Raw genomic sequence first — 25959 nt, forward strand, 5'->3', positions numbered from 1 at the left:
TCGTAGTCTGATGTGCCAGTCGACAGGTCCTCGGCCACACTCTCCTCCGCCTCTGTACCACTCGATGTGCCAGACCCGATGTCACGGCTGGCACTGGTGCTCGGTCCCTCCGCCTGGTCTGTGTCCATGTCTCCCTCTGTGTCCCCCGACGATGCTGTGGGCAGGGTGGAGAGACAGAAATAATCAGACATCTGTACACATCTGTCACATGAGTCCAATCCACATAGGTAACATTGCATGGCCTGAAAAGGAAGATCCCTAACATCTACTGAACAGGGTACCGATGTAGGGCATGAAACACACAGTTGGTTGAGCCACCATGCCACTGAAATACCATGGAGAGCATGAGACAATAGCTAAACACAGGAAAAGGAGTCTGACATAGCACCCAGGCCCTGGGGACAATCCAGCACTGCATCTGCACCACACAGCGTTGGCGAAAATACCCATGACCAGGGACCATATCCATGAACTTGAGACACATGCTGCATAGGTAATGCTGAAAACATGCACAACATGACTCTGTCACTGCACATTGCGTGTGTGTCCAGACACATCACACACTGCCCAGACCCAGCAAGTGGTAATCAGGATTTAACACATAGGCATTGCCCGCCCCAACAAGACCCTACACGAGGCAAATTGTTGAGACACAGGTGGCACCAACATCTCATAGTCTGGGTGATACACACAGGGGCAGGCAAAAAGCGAGATTGAACGCCAAACAGCCAAGGTGCGCCTGTACAAATAATGTGGTACCAGTGCCCATCCTCAGATGAGTATAGCAAGACACACAGGCACTGGCAACTGTGAGTATGAAGAAGGACAATCAGGTCAGGCTGCACAGTGGACACCTGTACAAAATAGCACGTCTATATACATGGTGACAGGGGACAATGGCAGAGAGCACAACTTACGCTGTAGACACTGACAGTGGCCACGTGTATGATGACACATACACCACTGAGGAAAAGGTGCCCCAGGGGACAGTAGTGGGCACGCAACTACATGCTACTGAATGGTAATGACTGCAACACACGTCACCATCCCTGCACTATGTGTATCGCACACTCATGCACATCATGTCACAGGCCACTACATGGGACATGCGCGCTGTAAGGCATGACACATGAGAGACCAACTCCCATGTCTGGAGTCAGCATCAGTGCCAACTGATATGGAACCCACATGCAGTGAACTTGACAGTGCACAGGCAATGTCCCACAACCTGTTACACACCACCCCCACACATGATGCTACAGACATTGTTCCCGTGGACAAAGCGCCAGCCTACATTACCCTGTGGAGGAGTGACTACACACAGACCAGGGAACACATTGCAAGGAGGGGAAGGGTGGCAGGGGCACAGCGCTATACTGGGGCAAACAGGATCTGCACAGCACCTTTAAACCCTGCCAGTGAATTCATGCTACTGTGCCCTTACAAATGCCGGTGACACACAACAAACACACATGTACCTACCCCCTTCCGGCTGCTGCATCGCCTGTAAGCGCCTCTCCAGGTCTGGAAAGACCACCGGCAGCACACGCCTGTTTAGGTGGCTCAGACGGCGGCGGTTGCGGTTCTTGTGGCTCTCAGGTGAGTCCCCCAGCAGGAGCCGTGCAATCCTCCGCGTCCAGCACCGGATATCCTGCCAGCGTTTCCTCACCTGGGGCAGGCTCCGCCTCCGACCATCCACACGCCTCACGGCACTGACGGCGGTCAGCCAGATCTGCTCCTTGGCAGTGGCGCCCACCTGTGAGGTAGAACAAGTGACACCACATCAATACACCAGCCACATGTCACAGAGAGACATATGGGTACAAATTAGCTGGTTACAACAAGGCATGTCATGCAGCCAACACATTGCACCTTTGTCATAGGGACATCATCCCCTGTTGAGGGGAAAAAGCACTACGTGCCACAGTGGGTACACAGGTGGAATGATGGCAATGTCACAATCAATGATCAAGGCTCACACTGTGCATCACACCCACCCCTCCTGTCTCAGGGCACTGCTGTTAGTGATAGGCACACACCCCTCCTGTCTCAGGGCACTGCTGGGAGCACTCTGTACCCACCCCTCCTGTCTCAGGGCACTGCTGTTAGTGATAGGCACACACCCCTCCTGTCTCAGGGCACTGCTGGGAGACATCAGGCACCCCCCCCTGGGACCCCCCCGACAGTACATGGCATGTGTGTTACACCTGGACGCAATGGCAGAAGTCACAGTCACAACATAGGGACAGTCTGTGGCAGTGGCCTATGCACTCACCTGATACCCTGGTCGCCCATACAGCATGGGGTACTGTGGGAGGATCACATCCAGCAGAGCCATGTTCTCCTCCAGGGTGAATGGCTGTGTCCTCTCCACAGCCCTTGACATGGTTCCAGAGAATCAGTAGCAGCAGCTGGGTCGACGAATGCAAAGATGTGCAGGCAAGTGCTCCCTCATGGGACCTGGCTGCCTTATATGTGCCCTTCTGCCCAGTCTCATGCACAGGAGTACAGAGAGATTGGTCACTCACATTTGCATCCTATGTTTCCACCAATCCCTACAAACCTAGCAGTCTGTGTGTTCTCTATCGGTTTCATTCTCCTGCATGATGTCAGCCCCACAAACACATTGCAACAAAGTAGACAAATTCCAACTGACTTCTGCTGTGCACCTTCCAGAACAATTTCGAATTTTGAACTTGGTCTCCATGACAACCAGCATGCATGTAGGCCTTAATACTTGTCCCCTATGTAATTTGGAGCATCACACACAGGTACGGTGCGTGTGGGGGCCCTAGGGCACCCCAAATGCATGGCAACGGCCCGTACATGCATGCCTACCCTCTCCATCACTATGGGTCTGCACGCGTATGCGTACCCGTAGTGGTACGGACCGTACACTCGCATCTACGCTCACTATCACTATGGGTCTGCACGCGTATGCGTACCCGTAGTGGTACGGACCGTACACTCGCATCTACGCTCACTATCACTATGGGTCTGCACGCGTATGCGTACCCGTAGTGGTACGGACCGTACACTCGCATCTACGCTCACTATCACTATGGGTCTGCACGCGTATGCGTACCCGTAGTGGTACGGACCGTACACTCGCATCTACGCTCACTATCACTATGGGTCTGCACGCGTATGCGTACCCGTAGTGGTACGGACCGTACACTCGCATCTACGCTCTCCATCAATATGGGTCTGCACGCGTATGCGTACTCGTAGTGACAGTGAACGTAGATGCGAGTGTACGGTCCGTACCACTACGGGTACGCATACGCATGCAGACCCATAGTGATAGTGAGCGTAGATGCGAGTGTACGGTCCGTACCACTACGGGTACGCATACGCATGCAGACCCATAGTGATAGTGAGCGTAGATGCGAGTGTACGGTCCGTACCACTACGGGTACGCATACGCGTGCAGACCCATAGTGATAGGGCCGTACACTCGCATCTACGCTCTCTATCACTATGGGTCTGCACGCGTATGCGTACCCGTAGTGGTACGGACCGTACACTCACATCTACGCTCGCCATCACGATGGGTACACATACGGCAGCACTCCCACAGTGATTTGGGAACATGCACAGGCCCTCTCAGCAGCAGTACGGCGGATTTTACACATCACTGTGGTGATAGGCGACACACATGTAGGAATAGGGCGGACATACTTGTCCATGGATGGACATACTTGTCCAGGAATGGACATCAAGGCATCGTCTGTGCATTACCACATGTGTGGGGCACAGGTGTCACAGGCTGTGATGTGGAACATGCCTCCTGAGTGGAGAAGGCACCAGATGTATGATGAGATGTGTACATGTGTACTGTGTGAGGGTGCAATGTGTGCCAGGCATGCCCTTGACTCCTTTGACATGTGTGCATGTGGGACTGCGCACTTGGGGTGAGCGTCACTGGCATGGCACCGACACCAACACACGGAAGTGTCCCATGATGCCAGGTACAGGGGTCATGACACATGACTTATCACTACCCACAGTGCACAATGTGACTATGCCATATATGTGTCCGGGATTTACATCAGGTTGATGTTGTAGCACCCTCAAAAGCTGCAGCCGTTGCAGCAACCAACATGTGGCTGTGTGTAGATTGTCATTGCACACTGTTCCCAACACCATGCCACATGTGTTCTCGGATGTGAGGTGCACATGTATGCAAGGGACACGGAGTAGCGTGACAAGGCCATGTCAGCAAACTCACAAGGAATGTGTGGTGAGTCATGACATGTGCACCTTCATGGCAAGGTGTGTGGGCTGGACTAGTGTAATGTCATGTGACCTGTGGCTCAAGTGTTCCGCTGCCAGTCTCTGCAATCGGCATCACACTTCTGCTGATGTGTGGGTGTATGTCACTCCTGTCTTGCGTCGGGCAGTGCACTTGCACTGGGACACAGCTATTTCCATGGCGTGGCATGGGGAGGTTCTCAATCACCGTGTGTAGCTGGGTCTTGGAAGGAGTGTCACCTTGCATCCATACGTGTCCTGGGCATGTAGCACATGCCTGACTCCCTATGTGGCATGTGTGTATTGCCAGATTTACATGTGCTCAGTAGACATGAGTTGTTCTCGTAGTGCACTCACTCTTCCTTGTCACTTCCAAATTACTGCAGAGCGCCTCCTGTTGCCCGAAGAATTCCAGACTTGGCCACCATGCAGGAGAATGACAGGATCCGGCTCTACCGCTTCACCCAACCGTTGATTCTGGAGCTGACGGCGAGACTGGCACCACACCTGCAACCGCAGCACAGGTATCCTACGGCACTGACACCCCAGCTGAAGGTAATGGCTGCCCTACATTTCCTTGCCACGGGTACCTTCCAAAATACCATAGCTCATGTTGGTGGCATGTCCCAGAGCATGTTCTGCGGTGTGCTGCATGATTTCTTGGAGGCCATGTTGATTCACCTGGATGACTTCATCAAGTTCCCAACCCCTGAACAGATGACTGAGGTCAAGCGTGGTTTCTATGCCCTGGGAGGGATGCCCCATGTCATTGGGTCCATAGATGGGACACATGTAGGTTTGGTACCACCACACGCACGGGAGGTGGCGTACCGCAATCGGAAGCACTACCACTCCATCAATGCCCTTGTGGTGTGTCTGTCCAACATGGTGATTTCACATGTCTGTGCTCGTTTCCCAGGATCAGCACACGATGCCTACATCATGAGGCGTAGCGGGATGCCTGATATGATGATGCAGCTGCGCAACGAACGAGCATGTGTTGTTGGTGGGTACAGTCTGTCTGTCCTGTATTCTGTTTGGCCGAGCAGCACTACCGCTTCGCCAGTTCTAACGATATCCATGTGCTTTCCATTTAGGGGACGCTGGCTATCCCAACATGCCTTGGCTGCTGACACCTCTCCGCAACCCCATCACGCCGGCCCAGCTCCGCTACAACACCGCCCATGGCCGGACAAGGCGGGTGATAGAGAGGACGTTTGGCATGCTGAAGAGCCGATTCCGGTGCCTCCACAAGACCGGCGGCGCACTCCCATATGCCCCGGCAAAGGTTTGCAAGATCTTCATGGTCTGCTGCATGCTGCACAACATGGCAGTTGAAAGAGCTGTGCCACTCATCCTGAATCAACATGACGAGGACCATCCACCCGTGGAGGACGAAGGGCTTGGCAATGGGGCTAGTGATGTGGAGGATGTGGAGCCGCAAGAGGACATCCGGACTCGGCTCATACGCGACTTCTTCGCTTAGTGGTGAGTACCAGTGTCTGAGTGTGCACGCCTTGGTCCCCGTGTGGCATGTGTTGTGATGTGTGTGTCCACCTGCATGTATGGCACGTGAGTCAGAGGTGTGTGTGGGTGTGTCACTGGAGTGATGGTGGCAGTGATGGTAGTATTTCCCCAGTCATAATTGTGACCTAGCATGTTGTCATCCATACATGTGTCGAGTCAATGCACATGCAAGTGGCTGTGCTTTTTGTGGCTGACTTCTTGTGTGTCTCTCTTCCCCAGGTACCTGCGCATGCCATCTGCTGGTTGCATTGTTGTGGCACTGCTATTCCTCATGGACATGGCATCGTGGGCTGACTCAGCGTTACAGGCACGGACACGTTTGGAAGTCTCCATGGGGTAAGGGATGCATCTGGGGTGTATTGGGTGTGGCAGTTGTTCACGATGTGTGCACACTGCCCAGGTCGGGGTTTGGTTCTTCTGCAGTCATGTGGCATCCCCATGGGACACGACATGCAGCTGGGTACACCAGAATAGATGGGCTGCCTGGTTGTCAGTCATCAGTGATGGGATGGTGGATTGTGATGATGGCATCAATGTGTGTGACACTGCCCTCGGACACATACGGTTGACATTGGCTTGACATGGCGTGGGACTTCCACATCAGCAGATCTATGGTGTATGGCAGGCTCTCCGTGTGCAGCTGTGGGTATTTAGCTGTTAGCCGACGCTTGTGTGCCAGTACCATGGCTATCACGCATTTGTGCTGCAGAAGGGGGGTGCCAGTGTTTGAGCCACATGTTACTCCACATGATGTGTTCATGTGTACTTCAAGTTGCCTCTGCAATCCCAAAAACATGACTATTAAAGGTGTCCCTATGCCTCCAAGGTGCCTCTGCTCAGTCAATGCTGGTGTGTTGGCACGGTGCATCCTGCATGTCTGGCATGGTATTCCCAGATTGTGGCTATGTGTCAATGTGTCGAGTGGCAAGATGCAAGCTGTGTGTGTGTGCTGAGACTGTGTATTGGGCATGATGTCCATGACTGTGTGGGTAGTGTGACATGTGCCATCCCCATGCATCCAACGTTGTCCAGGCCCCCATTCTCATCATCCACCGGACTCAAGCTTGCAGGACATGGTTCTGCCACCTGTCTACACGTACCTGGGTGCCCCCCAGGACACGGGCCAGGTTCCCTGACCTCTGCGCATGACTGTTGCTGTACTCAATGTGTCTGTCAGCACGGTTGTTCGGCCACCCCCTCAGCTGGTTCTGCACATCACGGGTGTGTATGGTGCTCCATGTCTGTCTTGCCTAATAAACTGTGACCCATGTGTCCTGTGCCAGACTCAGGCCCCAGGGTGTGGATGGTTGAAGTGAACAGATGACTCAGGCATGTTTAGACTGTACAAGACACATGTTAGGTAATAATGCTACCAGCAGGCATCTACTCTTAATAGTGTGATTTATTAGGGGGGGGGGTGGACAAAGTGGGGGGCTTTCCGGGATTAGGGAATCCAAAGTTCAGTAGGGGAGTTGGTGTCCTTGCCATTGGAAATCCTCAGAGTCCATGCCACAGTCTTTGTCAACATTGGTCAGCCAGTGACCAGCAGGGCCATGTGGCAGAGAATGTCTCTTGATGCTGTGATGCTGTTGCTCCAGTGGGCCAGGTGCCAGGCCAGGTGTCCTGGGCGATGGTGATGTAGCAGCCACCCTCACGGTCCTTTCCGTGGACGACCCGGCTTCCTGCGGGGAACCTCAGCAGCAGGCCGTGACGACGTCTGGGATGCTCCGTCGGATGTTTCCTCCTCCTCCTCATGATCCCTCCCTGTGGGTGGTGATGTTCTCCGCCTTCTGGCACAGGGAGGGTCGGCCATGGTGTCGGCCATCCGAAGGAGTTCAGCCTGAATCCCCTGGGACGCCGTCACTTGCTCAGCCTGTCTGTCCTCCATCCTCCGTTGGTGTAGCTGTAGACAGGCTATTAGCTCCGCATGTTGCTGGGCCTGCTGGACCTTGATCCCCTCGAGGACGGACACAACCTGGGCCATGCCCGTGGTGTCCTGCCGGTATGAGTCCAGGATGTTACGGACATGTGAAAATACCGGATCCCCAGCCAACTGGTCAGGCTCGCGCCTCCGCCGTCCTCCACTCCCACCACCCCTGCCCACTTGCGTCTGGCCTGCACTTGTGGGCACATCGGGTCTCCGGGACCCCTGAGGGGTGGCATTGGCGTTGTCGCCTACCTCCTCCTGGGTGCCCGGGACACCGTGTCCCTCCTGGCGAGCCTGGCTGCATTGTGGTGTTGGGGCAGGGATCCTGGGTGTCTCCTGGGAAGTGGCAGGAGTGGGGGTGGTGGTTGGCACGGTTGTACCTGACGCAGGTGCTGCAGGTGGTTGGACACCAGAGGGGCCAGGTCGGTCGGGGTCGTCCGCAGAGTGGTGAGAGTGGTCGCTGCCGGTGGGATCGGTCTCCTGCAGATCCGGGTCCTGTGAGTGTTCCCCCCCAGTGTTGGGGGGTGCAGCACGACGTTGACCTGTGTGTGAGAGAGAAAATGTTAATTTTGATCCATGCAACATCCATGTTTCATCCGTTACAAAGTTGGCACATTTCCTCTTGGAATTAGGATCTGTCTTGCATTCCACTCACAGTGCACTTGTGCATGTGTGTGTCCCTTGGGCACCAATTTGGCCCCTTTAACTATGTGTGGCACAGTCTTACTTGCTGCGTCAAGTGTGACTGCAGTCAGCAGTGGAGTGTGCATGTGTGCCGAGCTATGCATTTGCGCCTTCCTTGTAGCACTGTACATGTGCACATGGAGTGGATCCACACACTCATATGATGCAGGTGGCTGTCCTTGTGCTCGTGTACAGGTTGTGACATGGCCCTGCGTTTTGCCATGATGAAGAGGGGGGGTTCTGGCACTGGCCACCCTTGTCTACATGCACGCAGTCCACCTGCTGACGAGCAGACATTCCCACACACCACAGGACTGATTTGCTCTCCCTGTGTCTCCCTCCTTCTCTGTCCCCCTCTCCCTCCCTCTCTGTCCCCCTCTCCCTCCCTCTGTGTCCCCCTCTCCCTCCCTCTGTGTCCCCCTCTCCCTCCCTCTGTGTGTCAGCCTCCTCCCTCTGTCCATCTTCCTGTGTCTCCCTCCCTCTGTGTCCCCCTCTCCCTCCCTCTGTGTGTCAGCCTCCTCCCTCTGTCCGTCTCCCTCCCTCTCAGTCCCCCTCTCCCTCCCTCTGTGTCCCCCTCTCCCTCCCTCCGTGTGTCACCCTCTGTCACCTTGGCCCAGCTTCCTGGGCACACACTGTTAGCAGATCTTTGAGTGGCCCTTGGCCTGTTGATGTGAGTTTGTTTCTGATCTCCAGGCACCCATTTTGTCTGCTGTGTGTCTGTGCGCTGCTGCTGTGGTGGTGTGTGCTGCCACTCTTTCACACTGTTGGCTGTTCATTAGCTGCTGGCATGTGCAAAACAGTGCCTTCACCCCCATGTGTTGATGCAAGGCATCCGCCATTTGCTGGCAAGTCATTCCTGTGTTGGGACACAGTGTTTGTCTGGCTGTGACCTAGGCCATATGGGCAGAGGGCATTGTTGTCTGCTTTGGAGTCGCACTATGTGATTCTTGGTGCCCAGCCTCCCGCCATCCGGGTTACCGTGTCATGTGTTGTTGTCTTCTGTGGCCTGTGACTTGACATTGTCCAGCTGGGTGCATGGGGCATGGTGGCAGCAGTGGCATGTGCCTGCTCATGGAGTGTGGTTGAGTAATGCGATGGCTTGTGGTGGTTGCGTGCCTGTTATTAATTTTGGTTGTGGTTGCAGTTCCCCCCATGTGAGGTGCGTTGTTTGTGTACTCACCCGGGTCTCGGAGTCCTTCTACTCCTTCAACTGCCTCCACCGGCAGTATGGCCATCACCCTCTCCTCCCAGGGATGGTACTGTACGGGTCTGCGGGAGGGCCCTCCTCCGGTGGCGTTGGCCTGGTCGTGTTCCTCCTGTCTCTTGGCTCTGACCCTCCTCCGCAGATCGTACCACCTGTTCTGGCAATCCTGCTTGGTCCTCCTGGTGTCCGCAACAGCATTCACAGCATCGACGATGGTCTGCCACATGGCTGTTTTGGCTGCCTGGCTGGTGCTTCTGACCAATGTTCCGAAGATCTGTGGCTCGACTCTGAGGATTTGATCAACAAGGACCTCCAACTCTCGGTGACTGAACTTTGGATTCTTGGTAGTGGGCATGGTGAGGGGTGTGGGTGGGGATGGTGTGGGTGTGGGGGGTGTGTGGATGTTGGGGGGGGTGTGGATGGTTGTGTGTGTGTGTGAATGTGATGAGAGGGTGTTTGTGAGGGTGGTCGTGTGAAGGTGTGCAAGTGTAAGATGTGGTGTCGCTTGTAGTCTGGTTCTGTGGTGTCTGGCAGCAGTGGGTCTGTTGCAAAGGCTCATGGTTTGTGTGTGTGGGCCCTTTTTATTGGTCCATGGGTGGGTGTGGCAGTGTTTGAATTTTGGGTGGGTGTGTTATAAGGAGTGGTGGTGTATTGGGCCTCTGTTTGTTTTTGACAGTTGCAGGTCAGTGATTGTGTTATTTTAGTGGTTGTTGGCCATGTTTAGTGGCTGTGTGCCTTTCGAATGGTGTATTGTTGAGTTGTTTTGTTTTGTCCTTGTTGTGTACGTGCGTTTTGAGCGTGTGTACGGTGTGTACATGGGCCATTTGGTTGTACGATTTGGTCCTTGTGTGTGGCTTTGTACGACTCGTACATGCGGTTGTGATGTTGGGGCATGGGGTGCGCTCCGTACTTAGGAGGTTGTGTTGGAGGTGCGCCAGGAACGTACTGGGGTGGGGGTACGACTGGAACGTACTGGGGTGTACATAGTCGGTGGTACGACACGTACAGGGGTGGGGGGGTGTACATTGACGGTGGTACGACACGTACTGGGGTGGGGGGGTGTACATTGACGGTGGTACGACACGTACAGGGGTGGGGGGGTGTACATTGACGGTGGTACGACACGTACTGGGGTGGGGGTACGACTGGAACGTACTGGGGTGTACATAGACGGTGGTACGACACGTACAGGGGTGGGGGGTGTACATTGACGGTGGTACGACACGTACTGGGGTGGGGGGGTGTACATTGACGGTGGTACGACACGTACTGGGGTGGGGGTACGACTGGAACGTACTGGGGTGTACATAGACGGTGGTACGACACGTACAGGGGTGGGGGGGTGTACATTGACGGTGGTACGACACGTACTGGGGTGGGGGTACGACTGGAACGTACTGGGGTGTACATAGACGGTGGTACGACACGTACAGGGGTGGGGGGGTGTACATTGACGGTGGTACGACACGTACTGGGGTGGGGGGGTGTACATTGACGGTGGTACGACACGTACTGGGGTGGGGGTACGACTGGAACGTACTGGGGTGTAGGTAGACGGGGCTGTGACACGTACTGGGGTGGGGGTGTGGCTCGAACGTACTGGGGTGTAGGTACACGGGGGTTACGACACGTACTGGGGTGGGGGTACGACTGGAACGTACTGGGGTGTACATAGACGGTGGTACGACACGTACAGGGGTGGGGGGGTGTACATTGACGGTGGTACGACACGTACTGGGGTGGGGGTACGACTGGAACGTACTGGGGTGTACATAGACGGTGGTACGACACGTACAGGGGTGGGGGGGTGTACATTGACGGTGGTACGACACGTACTGGGGTGGGGGGGTGTACATTGACGGTGGTACGACACGTACTGGGGTGGGGGTACGACTGGAACGTACTGGGGTGTACATAGACGGTGGTACGACACGTACAGGGGTGGGGGGGTGTACATTGACGGTGGTACGACACGTACTGGGGTGGGGGTACGACTGGAACGTACTGGGGTGTACATAGACGGTGGTACGACACGTACAGGGGTGGGGGGGTGTACATTGACGGTGGTACGACACGTACTGGGGTGGGGGGGTGTACATTGACGGTGGTACGACACGTACTGGGGTGGGGGTACGACTGGAACGTACTGGGGTGTAGGTAGACGGGGCTGTGACACGTACTGGGGTGGGGGTGTGGCTCGAACGTACTGGGGTGTAGGTACACGGGGGGTACGACACGTACTGGGGTGGGGGTACGACTGAAACGTACTGGGGTGTACATAGACGGTGGTACGACACGTACAGGGGTGGGGGGTGTACATTGACGGTGGTACGACACGTACTGGGGTGGGGGTACGACTGGAACGTACTGGGGTGTACATAGACGGTGGTACGACACGTACAGCGGTGGGGGGGTGTACATTGACGGTGGTACGACACGTACAGGGGTGGGGGGGTGTACATTGACGGTGGTACGACACGTACTGGGGTGGGGGTACGACTGGAACTTACTGGGGTGTACATAGACGGTGGTACGACACGTACAGGGGTGGGGGGGTGTACATTGACGGTGGTACGACACGTACTGGGGTGGGGGTGCGACTGGAACGTACTGGGGTGTAGGTAGACGGGGCTATGACACGTACTGGGGTGGGGGTGTGGCTCGAACGTACTGGGGTGTAGGTACACGGGGGGTACGACACGTACTGGGGTGGGGGTACGACTGGAACGTACTGGGGTGTAGGTAGACGGGGCTGTGACACGTACTGGGGTGGGGGTGTGGCTCGAACGTACTGGGGTGTAGGTACACGGGGGGTACGACACGTACTGGGGTGGGGGTACGACTGGAACGTACTGGGGTGTAGGTAGACGGGGCTGTGACACGTACTGGGGTGGGGGTGTGGCTCGAACGTACTGGGGTGTAGGTACACGGGGGGTACGACACGTACTGGGGTGGGGGTGCGACTGGAACGTACTGGGGTGTACATAGACGGTGGTTAGACACGTACAGGGGTGGGGGGGTGTACATTGACGGTGGTACGACACGTACTGGGGTGGGGGTACGACTGGAACGTACTGGGGTGTAGGTAGACGGGGCTATGACACGTACTGGGGTGGGGGTGTGGCTCGAACGTACTGGGGTGTAGGTACACGGGGGGTACGACACGTACTGGGGTGGGGGTACGACTGGAACGTACTGGGGTGTAGGTAGACGGGGCTGTGACACGTACTGGGGTGGGGGTGCGACTGGAACGTACTGGGGTGTACATAGACGGTGGTACGACACGTACAGGGGTGGGGGGTGTACATTGACGGTGGTACGACACGTACTGGGGTGGGGGTACGACTGGAACGTACTGGGGTGTACATAGACGGGTGGGGGTATACATATACGGGGGGTACGTGTCGGACGTACGGGGGCTGGGGGGAGTGTTGGGCGCGTATGCGGGCACATGTCTCCATGGTTGCTATTGGTGTTCGGTGCGGACGGTGTTTTTTCCATACGGTTGTACGCTCGGACGCACGGGATGGATCGTGATTCCTCGGTCGGACTTGGATTTTTACGTTTGTAAGGTAAATCGTCCGAGGACGTGTCGGACACATTTTCCGACCCGAGGACGTGTGGGGAATGATTCCCGGTGCGGTTCGTATGGACTTTTTACCATGCGAATCGTGATTGCCAGTTCGTACGGCACTTGTACGATTCGTACGGTAAAAAGACCCGATACGAGTCGCACGGGGGAATTTTTTACCGGATCGTGATCGGCACCTTAGTGTATTATTGGGAGCATATACATTCTTGGTCCACGTGGATAGTTGGTAGATTAGTAATTCTTGGTATTAGTTGAGATCCAGGAGAGTTACTATGCTCAATTAAAAATAATCACCAGAGTGCTTTTAAACACTGTGTCGGGTCTTGGTCAATTTTAGTGTAAGTCAATCTATCATTCAGATGTTCCTCTACCTTACGGTACCACTGCTCCACCATTATCAGCTATTTGAATTGCTTGTTCTCGTTGATTGGTCAAATATCTAATTATATTCATAACTTTCATAATCAAATTCACCCGTGTAGATGAGTGAAATTGTAATTTCTTCAAATCAGCCTGAACCAGTGTTTCAAAGTTAACCAATTTTTTGTGTGAAACAGGTGCTAATTGAGTACTCTTCTTTTTAAACTCCTTATATTGGTTTCGAGTTTGTATCAAGTTGGTATCAGGTTGTAAAAGCAAAAGTACAAAGTCTTCCCATGAATTTGAACATGCTTATTTCACTTTCAAACAAAGTAGTATGATGTGTAGGGACAAAAGACGCACCCTTGGATAAAACTGCTATTTGAAGTTGAGAGAGTTTGAAATAGGACAGGGTTTCCACCTGGCTCCTCAGGTTCCGATGTGTCATTTTGCGGTTTCTTTTTTCGTCCTCTCCTGATTTTGTGGTTTGAGCTAATGGTTTATAGGTGGCCGCTGGGCTGATTGACAAAAATGTCGGATCAGTTGAGGTGGAGGGTCTCTCATCGGTACTCAGTTGTACAACCTGACTTTCTTTATGTTTGGACACCACACCACTACAATCTTCATCTGATGTATTACTTTCTTCTGATGTTGTAGCTGTGTTGCCACCTAGCACACATTTTCTTGCATACGTTTCTGCCCAACTATACACTTCCTATGATTTATAGTCAATTGTGTGACGTCAAAACTTGCGGATTTTTCTATCATGAATTTCTTTGACATGTGCACTAATTTTCTTATTTAAATCTTCTTATGTTTTTTGTCAGGTGTCTTCCCCCATGCGATTTGCAATTTGTAAATGGATTTACTGTGAAGTAACTGTAATTTGTGTTCTTTGGATCGTTTTTTCAGTTGTCCAATGGCGATAAGCACATCACAGTAAATCAAAAGCTTCCCTTTTTATAACAATTGCATACATGTGACGGTGGCATGATTTTTACTTATTGAGTTTGAAACAACACATTTGTTTAATTTTTTCACACATTTATATTATGCACAGCACAATTTATATTTGATATATGTTGTAGTTTTAATATACATGTTTTTCCAATCACTTTACAACTATATACTTCTTCGATGTTTCAAATAGTGAGCATGTATATTTTTACATTGTAGATTGTCCCCTGATGGAGGACACAAAGTCCAAAATGCATTGGGAATTTTTCTGTTAAAAGTTTGAATAAACTTTTTAATTTGTCAAATATTTGGCAGTTGCCATTAGATGAACATCAAAAAGATTTTGATTTAAAAGAATTTAAAAAATCTGTATAGAAAAATACATTCATAAGACTTTGTAATTATCTTCAGGGCTCTTTGCTCTCTTTCACAGTGCGACCTGGGACTATAATAATAGGCATTATAGCATTTACAGGCAGCTTATAAGTTACCCCACACTCATCTAATATGGACTACTAGTACAAAGACATGAGGTTAGTGCCTCTGTTGGACACTACCTCCTTGGGGAACCCCATCAGGGCCTTATCCACCACAGGTGCAATCACCAACCTCAGAGGAATAGCCTCTTGCTACCGTGTAGCACAGCCACCAAGTCCAGGATAAACCTGTTATCTAAGGATGTCTTGGGGTCCAAGGGACCAACAATGTCAATGCCCACCATTCAACGGGAGTGCCAATGAAAGGAAAGGGACCCAGGGGAGCTTTCAGGTTTTTCCCTGCTTTCTTGCTGGCCTGGCAGGTGGGACAGGACCTTTAGAACATGTCTGAGGCTGTCTTTATCCGGGACCTGCCCCAGATGTCCTGCCAGGGATATATCATCAGCCAGCCCTAGCAGGAAGGCCCTGTAACACTGAGGGACCACCAGCAGATGGGCTGCCTCAAGTCTAGGAACCTTAGGCTTACTGTATAATGTCATTCTCCCAATAGCTAATGTAATCTGTAGAGGTATCACCTTCTGCCTGGGCCTCAGCTTGTCGACACAATCCCTCTAGAGATGGGTACTCTTTCTGTGCCTTGCATAAATACTACCTGGTGGGTCCACTCAAAATTGCCATCCAGCAAGGTCAGGTAGGTCTACTAGGGTGGCAATGTCTGCCCTGGTAGGCTCAGGGGGTGGCTTCATCAAGTGCCCCATCAACCTGGGCCATGGGAACCTTAGGGGCTGGTTTCCCATGCCCCTTGCCCTTCCTCTTCACAGAAGCTGCCTGGGCCATTCTTACAGGCTTTCATTACTCCCCTCTTGCTTAGCCACGGAACTTGTGGTCATGAAGAACCATTCAGGCACACCTAACGTCTCCAGGTGTAACCTGAGTTATTTTTCCCTTCAGACAGTGCGCACTAAGTCGTTGCCCAACAGACAATCTACAGGTATGGCAGCTACTTTTAGGGAACCTGAGACACCCCCCGCCCCACTTGAAGCGAACCATGGGTAGTGGCTCTCACAGTTGTTTGCACCTATGACCTGGTTGGTGGAATGTATTAGGGAGGACTTGCTCTGAAGACATCAGATGACACCTCGCAGTAGTCATACTGGCTCTTATGTCTCTCAGAGCCTCCACTCTCAGCCCATTGATGGTGATACACTGCCTATTTTTAGATGTAATTGGAATGCTTATAGGTTTTTGACACCACCTATGGACTCTCCCCAATGCTAACTGGGACCAACTCCGCCCTAAAGGCCTCTCTGGCCAAACCGGGTGTCTGCCCACTAGTGGAGGGTTTTGCCCTCTGGGGACATTTGGTTTCTCCCTTGGAACATCATACTTGGGGGGGCAACCCTCTCTGTCTGTTTGTCAAAGGACCCCTTCTTCTTTGTTCCAGATTGGGGCTGGTTGCTGTCCCCTTGGGGATTATTTTGGGAGCCTTTCGGGTACTCCTTATTTTTAGGTTTTTCAATCACGTCTTTCTTCTGGTGGAACCCATGACCACCCTCTGGTGACCCCTCCCGATACCTTTTTAGACAATTTGGTGCTGACCTCCTTAGCAAGCTCCATGTGGTCAGTGTGCTTACTATTAAGTAGGTGTTGGTGCAACTCTGAAAAACAGACATTGAACATGTGCTCTGTCGGTATCACATTAAAAAGCCCTGTAAAATCATCACCTTTGCTGCCCCACACCAGCCCATGCAGTGCATTGCGGGCATAATCAAGAAAATCAATCCATCTGCATCTTTTGGCTATCCCTGAACCTAATTCAGTACTTTGCTGAGGTTAGTCCAAACTTGATGACAAAGCTGGTTTTCATTGGGATGTACTTCATTTGGAACCCCACCTCCAGTGCAAGCAAGGTATCCTTCCCCACCATAGGCATTTGTTTCCAGAGTGATATTCCTCTAAACTCTTCTGGGACCCTGTGCATCTTAAGAGCCACCTCATAAGCAGAAACCCATGTGGCTATGTCATCCCCTACCACGTAGCTGAGGACAAGATCTTTGGGTACCTGAATCTTCTTTTCACCTTCTAACATGGTGGGTATGGTGGCACCATTGTTGCTGGACTCTGCTTGTCCAGTCCTTTGAGGCTGCTTTCATGAGTTATTTTCCTCTACCATGCTTGAGACTTGAGCGTGGCCTCCTATAAGATAAACTCTCTATCTGCCTTCCTGTATGCCAGTTCCTCTGGGGACAGGTATTGTGAAGACACACTGCTCTCCAGCTCTGACAGGGAGATCCAACTCCGGAGACAAGTCATCCCCCTTCTCTCAGTGCTACATCTCAGGACTTGCTTCCAGGCCCTGCTCCCAGTCCTCCATGTCATCCTCCTCATCTCCATCCACTGTTGCTTTCAGCAACTGATAAAATTTCGCCCAGGCCCTCATAGCTTTCTGAAGCACCAACTTCTTGGTGCCTTTCTTGGCTGGCAGTCCCCTTTCCTGACAGAACTGCTTGAGCTCAACCATAGAGTAGCTATCCAGGTTGGCCAGTTCAAATCCCATTACTGCAGCTATGAGAGAGGATTTGGAAAAAGCAAAAGAGCCACTCAAGGAGAATTAAAAAACTGAAATTGGTCTCAAATTATTTTTCTGGGATTTTTAGTGTAACACAAAATCACTATATGGCACTGCACAAACACAAGTCCTAATCTCACAGCTGAAGACCAATGTTGGATGATCGTTTATGTGAAGGAAGGTGTCCCTTCCTGCACATAAACAATCATCCCTGCAATGCTGGCACCCTTGCACCATGGTGCAAAGGTGCCTGCCTTGGCTCACGGCTGTTCGTTTTGCAACAGCGCAGAGATGGCACAAATTCCTGTAAATACGGCGCATCCCTTCCTGCACATAAACAATCAATAATGGCGCTTTGCCCCTTCTATGTGTGCTGCAGAGTGCATGCAAAGTGGCTTTGTGCACCTTGTAAACATGGAGCAAGGCCCTGCGTGAACAGAGTGTCATGAGAAGTGATGCTCTGGTGGCGTAATGCACTTGTAAATTTGCCCACATGTGTATCAAAACATATGATGATGTTTGGCTCTGGTGGGCTCCTGTTAGTGCAGTGCATAGTAAGTGCATGCTGTGCACGTCGAACTGTCACTCTGTCTGAATGGGGAGACATTGCATTGCAAGGAGGTGAGAAGGGACATGTGTACTGCAAGGTACCCTCAGAAATACACATGCACTGCTGTGTCTGACTGTGTTTCACTTGTGCAGCAGCTGGTTAGGGATGACAGACAACAGCCCATTGTGGTACTACATTCTCCATGTCATGTGGACCTGGGTGAATATTTAGTATGTGCCAGGAGGGAATCTGGTCCAAAATTGTTTCACTGTGCCACATAAGTCGGAGGATGTTATACAGGAAACTGTCAAGGGATAGAGAGAACTACTTAGTCACCACAAACGACATGAGTCAGGGAAGGTCAAACACTGAGGTGGATGAGCCCAGTTGTCTTAAAAAATTGGGTAGGGACATGTAACCATTCCCAGCACTACTACCATGTGGGGTGCTGCCTGACCCATATCACTCTATAACAGCCTGCCATGTCAGTCCATTGGATATGGTCATGTACAATGTAGGCGTCGTAGGCACATGAGAGTCAATGTATGATCTGGGTCCCATCACTGTGAGGCAGTAAGTCGGCTGCCAGGACCAAATTCGGAACAGCCAGAGGAGGCCTGTACACATACAAGTGCATGGGTCTGATTAAAATGATATGTGACACCCTGCAGATAACCAACTGTGGTTATGATGAAATGAGCTGAACGTCAGTGATCGTAATCTGACTAGTATGACAAGGCCCATCCACTCAGAGTAGGCACACAGTGGTAGTGAGAATAATGCTGAGATCCAGTCATCTGAAAGGGAAATACAGTTCAATTTGCAATCTACACCTTTGTGTATCATGTGTCCTACGCAGCAATGAGGAACTGAACCATTGACCAGGACACCCTCCAAGAACTCCGGGACTCCATCAGGACACCATCTCCAGACATGGGGAGGGTCAACAGGGGTTACACATCCTCCGCCTACCAGCCAAGAGGCACCACCGGCCACCCCACCCAGAGTCCGGGACTCCGAGGACCCACGGATTATTTTCCAACGTACTGCGGTAGGAGTCCAGCAGGAGATGGTATAGCAGGTTTCAGGCAGGGATGGAGACCGTGGCAGCCACCCTAGAAGGAGTCTGCGGGTAACTCAGTCCCAATAGGGACAACATTGCGGCCATAAGAGGCACCTACTCTCCGCTACGTGGCCTCCAGCAGGGGGCTGATATTGCTGGTGTCATTAGGCAGAGCAAAAACAAATGCCCCCTGCCAAAGTGGCCCCAGCAAGGTGGCCAACCAGCTGAGGGCAATAAGACCATTTTGGAGTCCATGGAGCGGAAGCTGGACTCCCACTTTAGTGCCATGGCTGCCTACCACCACGACTTTGCTGGTGTTTTGCAAAACCAGCAGATCCTCCTCGCAGCTGTGCTGACTCATGTGTTGGTAGAGATGAATGCTCCTGCAGGCACGGGATCCATATCTTCCACCTCTGTGTGTGTGCCTCCCTCAGCTGCCGCACCTACAACAGCCCCCTCACACCAGAGGAGGAAGATGTGGACTGCACCGCTTTTCTACAAAAAAGTGTCTGGTAGCATTAATTGGTGCAACATACCCAGTTTCTCCTTTGAACTGTGCTTATGAACATGCCATCGAAAATCAGCTGCCTCTGTCCTCATTTTGCTTTCACCCTGTTCACTTTAACCATTTGTGAAATGTCAATGTGGCCTGTCCTCCCTAATGACATTGTGGCCTTCCTCCTCACTGAAGCACTTCTCGCCTCCACAAAGCCCATTACTGTTCCCCCATGGACTCTGTCTGAACATCCACTGGCTCAAAACATCTTTTCAGGTTGCTGTCCTATTAACTGTCCCTGTGAGCCGCATAAGTATTTGCTCATGTAAATAAATGCAGTTAGTACTACCTGTGTATTGTCTGTCTGTTGGAGTCTGGACCAAGTTGAGCATTGTGCATTCTACTTGCCAAAGGGACATATGTTGTTTTGAGTCAGGGTCAATGCTAGACAGTGAGAGTGGAACATATTTGGTTAACCCTACGTGTATGTTGACTAGCAAGTGGTTTCTCAAGGTTGCAAGCATGAAGTGCAACAGGTGTCAGGCAGTCAATGTTAATAGTGAATTAAGTCACACCACAAGTGCCAGGTCTACCCATGGATACTAGTAAGCAAACAACATTGGGCTGACAAGTAAACGCTGTAAGTGTGAGTGTGTGTGGGGCAGCCATCAGTGTGTGAGTCCAAAAACTTTCAATTTGGGCAAATGTTTTGACCACAACATCCCTCCAAAGCATGTTGCATGATGTACTCACACAGAGAAATCGTATGTAAATACGTGTTGCACTGTGTACTATTTCCATCATGATGGCCGCGTGCAACCACTGAACATTACAACTCTGTTCCCTCAGGAACCATGGTGACAGACGTCCAACTTTTCACTCAGTTGCTTGTGCTCTCTTTTGCTCAGAGTAATATACAACGAATACACAGAAGGGCGTTTTAAATATTTATTGAACTGCAGTGATTCTTGCATAGAAATGTATGGGCCGTGATGATTAATAGACAGAAGTAAACAAAAGGTTACTGAATGTCAGAATGGTGAACAAAATAAATAGCTCAACCATTTTGATGGCACAACTTATATATGCATAAATATACAATAGTGCAACTACAACCTACAATACGAAACCCTTACCTACATATCTCCTCTGATTCACAGATAGCTGCTTCGCCACATAGACATAATAACAAATACATTTGTGTTACGCACGTGAGGGCCATGTCCCTAATGTCAAGGCAATATGTTAGTGTGGTCACAAAGTGTTCCATGTCAGCAACGCCAGTGTTTCCAAGAAACTAGTCCAACAGTCACGAATCCAAATGTGTGCTAAAGGTTGATGTGTGCAAAGAGAAGGCAATTTTAGGAAAGGACCGCGTGCATGTAAAAATTGCACTAATTCCTGTGGGGCCTACCTCAGGCACAAGACAACCCAATGTTATGCAAAAGAGAGGAAGGCCTTGCAGTAGTGAAAAAGGAATTTCAGAGTTTTTCTCTACCAGGACATGCAAAAGTTAAAACTACATATCCAACTTTTTTAATACACTGCACCCTGCCCTATGGGCTATTTAGGGCCTACCCTAGGGGTGACTTATATTCATTAACAAGTAAGATTTACACCTGAGAAAAGGTTTATTTTGCAAGGTCAAAATGGTTGTTTAAAACTGCACATACAGGCTGCAATGGCAGGGCCTGAAACATTATTAAAAAGGCTACTGAATTGGGTAGCACAATAAGTGCCGAAGGCCCAATAGTAGCATTTAATGTACAGGTCCTGGGTACATGTAGTACCAATTTACTAAGGACTTGCAAGTAAATTAAATGTCCCAATTGGTTGTAAGCCAATTTTACCATGATAGGAGGATAGAGCACATGCACTTTAGCACTGATTAGCAATGGTAAAGTGCACAGAATCCTAAGGCTAACAAAAGAGAGATTGGCACACAGCATGGAGGAGTATTGCAAAAGGTCTGGTGGAAGTCCACCCTAAGACTGACAGGTCTAAAAGATTCATGTCAAATCATATATGACAATATAAAGTAATATTCATAGATTGTAAGTATATATATATATATATATATATATATATATATATTAGATGTAGAGAGCTATTATAAATATTTGTTTATTAAAACACAGGAACGAAAACAATATTATTTGAAAAAACACAATAAAAATAATTTAAAAAAATAAAAAAAATAAAAAAAATACAGTTACACTTAAATTTGCTCTAAATATCTTTAAAAAACAGACTGAAGTAATGTATAGTACCCTAACACCAATCCAAAAACTTAAAAAAATAAACTACTGAGAAACAATGCATACATTGTTGTCTGAACATTGTTGTTCGAATTTACTATTTTAACCTCAGTCTAACAAACATTGGGGAAGGTTCATACATTGGTTGGGGGGGGTTAGATTTACTTTTCTTACTACAATCTGGGAAACAGTGGGGAAAGTGTATACATTGGAGGTGGCATAGGTTGAAGGGATCAGGTTTACTATTCTAACTCTAGTCCAACAAACATTGGGGAACATGCATACATTAGGGTGGGGAAGAGGGTTTGGATTTACTATGCTAATTCCAGCCTAACGAACACTGGAGAGAGTCAATCCATTGGGGAGTAAGATTTACTCTTTGAACTCTAGTCTAGCCAACATCAGGGAGATTGCATATATTGGGGACAGGGGGCAAATTCACTATTAGAACTCCAGCCCAACAAACATGAGGGAAAGTGCATACTTTAGGGGTGTTTAGACTTACCATCCTAACCCCAGCCTAACACACATCGGGGATAGTGCATACATTTGGGCAGTGGGCCAGATTTGCTATTCTAACTCTAGCATAACAAACACTAGGGAGAGTGCATACATTGGGGAGACAGGTTCACTACACTGAAATAACATAAGTAGACATTTAAAATACTTAAAATGTAAAATAAAAAGTTAAAAAAATTCCATTTTAATTACCAATCTAAAAATTAAAAAATATATTTATGTTGATACATCAGAATTGTTAAAAACTCTTCAGCTATTAGATTAAACATTTTAAAAATATACATAATATCCCTCAAACTCGAACAGAAAACACACAAACCTAATAAAAAAAACTCTTCCCTCAATGTAAAATTCTTCTTAAAGCAAACAAATTGTTTACAATTTGTAGTTTGCAATTTTAAAAATGTGACATATTTACTGTTTAAATAATTATAATTTAATAATTTCATTTAGAAAACTACACCTGCACATTGCTACAACATACTTCACAATCGGTAATAAAAATGTAATAAATTATTTTTTATACACTGATGTCTTTCACTTTCCAATCATCCTTGCCATCCAAGGCTCAGCATTGTCAATGTAAATGGCTATTTGGTTGCACTATCTGTATTATTATTCCTTCCTGACTGGCTTTATTTATTCAGATCGCGTCTAGTGATATAGCTCATGAATGGTCTGTTGTGTATGTTTCTGCAAATGCCTTTGTTGCTCCCCAGTGGGGCTTAACCTTATTACTGACTTTTCTCATAGCATGTCCATTAGAACCAATGCACCATTTTTCTGTTCACCTTCTGATGCTCAAATCAGTTTGCAGGATGGCTTTTAAGTTTGACGAGTTGTAGACTCTGTCCATCCTGCAGTAATTAATGCCTTTTATCCATACAAGCTGGTTCTACGTTCTTGTCCATCATTCGTACCAAAATATTTGTCTGCCTTTCATGGTTAGTCAACCGCTCTTCGTCCTTTCTTTCCTTCATCCTCACCAGTCCCGGGAAGACGAAAGGCTACATAGGCACATGGGCATCCATGGAAGGGGGTGTGGAGGGCGCATAAGGGAGGGCGCTTGCCCCTCCTGGATTTTTCACTTGCCCTTTAAAAATATTTCAAGATCATGCTGCTGGTATTGAGATGACGTCAGCGAGTGCCTTGACGTCAGCACCATGCAAGGGCAGTGTCAGGTCAGCTTCGCTGCAGCATCACGCTTCACGTGACTCCGCAGCCTCCCATCTATGCATGAGAGTATGAGAAAATCGCTGCCCTTTCTTACCACCCAAAAGGTAGGAAAATGGTGGATCTGTATCATGCAACAAAAATAAATGGGGGAAGAAAAGACAACAGGTAAAAGAGATGACAGACTGACATAGGGAAGAACATATGTATAATGGGAAAGAGATGACAGGGGTGGGGGGAAATATATACAATAAAATGGAAAAGAGATGGCAGGGGTGAAGGAAGAAAATACATAAAGGGGGAAAATAGACAGCATGGATATAGGAAATGAGGGTGCAATCTGTTGCTGTAGGTGTTTATCTTGTGCTATGGTGTTGTATCTGTTGCTGTTGAGTTTTGTCTAGTGCTCTGGATCTTTATCTAGTGCTGTGGATGTATGACTTGTGTCATAAGTTTATAGCTGGTGCTGTGGGTTTATATCTGGTGCTGTAGATTTATATCTGGTGCAGTGGATCTATATCTGGTGCAGTGGGTCTATTTCTTGTGCTGTGGGGTTATATCAAGTGTTGAGGATCTTTAGCTGGTGCCGTGGGTGTCAACTCTCACCTGTGTTTCTGCAGCAACGAAATGTAAGATGTAGAAGAACAGGTCTCAACTTCACCTGCCTGCCTAATGTGCACAACTTAGTCAAAGCAACACTGGTGAAACTGGGGAAGAGGGGAAACAAAGGAGGAGAAATGAGGATGTCGCACAGCCTATCCAGCTCAGAAGGTAAGGATCAAAACAATCATAGATGTTGAGCACGTGGACAAATAAGTTAACAGTAACCTATAATGCTAGTATAAGTATGCATAGTTTAAGAACCTTAACTCTCTTTTTAACTCCACTATGTCTTTATCATTGGGTGAATAGTGACTTCTGTGCCATCTATAGAGGACAAAACGTAGGCAAACTTTGTACATACAAGATGCTAGTAATGTCAGAAAAAATTAAATAGAAGTAACAGTGAAACATCCACCTATTTTGGGAATAATAAGAAATTATATTTGCCCAAAAAGAAGAGAACAAAAAGAAACTGGGTAAAACAGTCACCAGAGTAGTATAGAGGACCGAACATTCTGGCTGGTTCGATACACTAAAACAAAAGTTATGCAAAAATATGCGGGCTATATACAATGCCTCCTTAAACTCAAGAGACACTAATGTGCTGTACTTTTGATTTACAAGTTATTCAACAGGCACAATCAGGAAATGGGATCTCAAGAGCCGTAAGAAAATAGTCAGATAAGAACTAACTATGGACACATAAATTCTCGTCAGCGCAAAAGCGCTGTTACTGCACGTCAGGAGTAACCATTCTTCTTGTATATGTCTGTGTTCCAGGGATTTCAAGATAGTGGCCGAAGTTGCGATGAAGAGACCGGCATCGGGAGCCAAGAGGAGCAGACGCATGCCGCTTGACACAGAACTCCGAAATCCAAGTGAGCACGACGAACCGGAGAAAGTCAAGCAGGTGAATCGGACTTAGAAGCGCCTCCCGCATACTAGAACGCCAAGTGTTCTTCCTTGAGCTCGGGCTGTTTCAAGTCCTCACTGTTCCTTTCCTGCCGCAACTGGCATCTGGTGCAGAGCAGGCATGACAGTGGGTTTGTATCTTGTGCAATGGGGTTATATCTGGTGTTGTGTGGTTATGTCTGGTGATGTGGATGCCATCCAGCACCAAGGCAAGTGCTGTGGGCTTATAGCTGGTGCTATGGCAAATGTTTTGGTTGCAATCTGGTGCTGTGGGTTCAATCTAGTGCTGTGGCAATTGCTGCAACCTAGTGAGGTGGCAAGTAACATCTTGTACTGTGGGTGGATGCTGGTGCTGAGTGTGTAATCGGGTGCTGTAGCTGGTGCTGTACCTGCAACCTAGTGCTGTGGCAATTGCTGCACCTGCTACCTAGTCCTATGGCTATTGCGTTGTGTGCAATCTGGTGCTGTGGTAAGTGCTGTTGGAGCAATGTGGTTCTGAGGGTGCAATGTGGTGCTGTAGCTAGTAACTTTGTTCCTTTCTATCTCGGCGTGGCTGGCACTGAGCTAATCCTATGCTTAAAGACTTTGATAGAAAAGCTGACATTTGAGGTGAGCAGATCTAGAGTGTCGCTGGTGTTGAGAGTGCTCTGTACAGGAGCTGCTTTCCACCTAAACTTGAGAACTACCCAGAGTTCTCTGCTTCCTTTTTGCATAATTTATGTGTCACTCTATGCCTGAAAGGGTATTGTTTTGACTTATACTGGGTGCTCCCTTGTGTCTGACAAAGCTATACCGCACTGAAGAGCTCTAAGTAGAGCGAAACACTGTGTCAGGGGTTGCTTTTACTCATTTCAGGCTGGCTTGGTTGGTATTT

The 25959-nt window shown here is 49.6% G+C and overlaps 1 long non-coding RNA gene across 1 annotated transcript in view; it reads left to right on the top strand.

The window, feature by feature from the left end:
• The window catches only part of LOC146857517 (uncharacterized), a 318469-nt gene extending 293386 nt beyond the window's left edge, over positions 1-25083 (top strand). The window contains exons 2-3 of the long non-coding RNA XR_014979915.1: positions 24191-24341; positions 24954-25083. This is a non-coding gene — a long non-coding RNA (uncharacterized LOC146857517). The remainder of the gene's footprint in view (positions 1-24190; positions 24342-24953) is intronic.
• The last annotated feature ends 876 nt before the right edge of the window (positions 25084-25959 follow it).

Source organism: Triturus cristatus, chromosome 3_2, assembly GCF_964204655.1.
Source record: "Triturus cristatus chromosome 3_2, aTriCri1.1, whole genome shotgun sequence".
Taxonomy (NCBI): domain Eukaryota; kingdom Metazoa; phylum Chordata; class Amphibia; order Caudata; family Salamandridae; genus Triturus; species Triturus cristatus.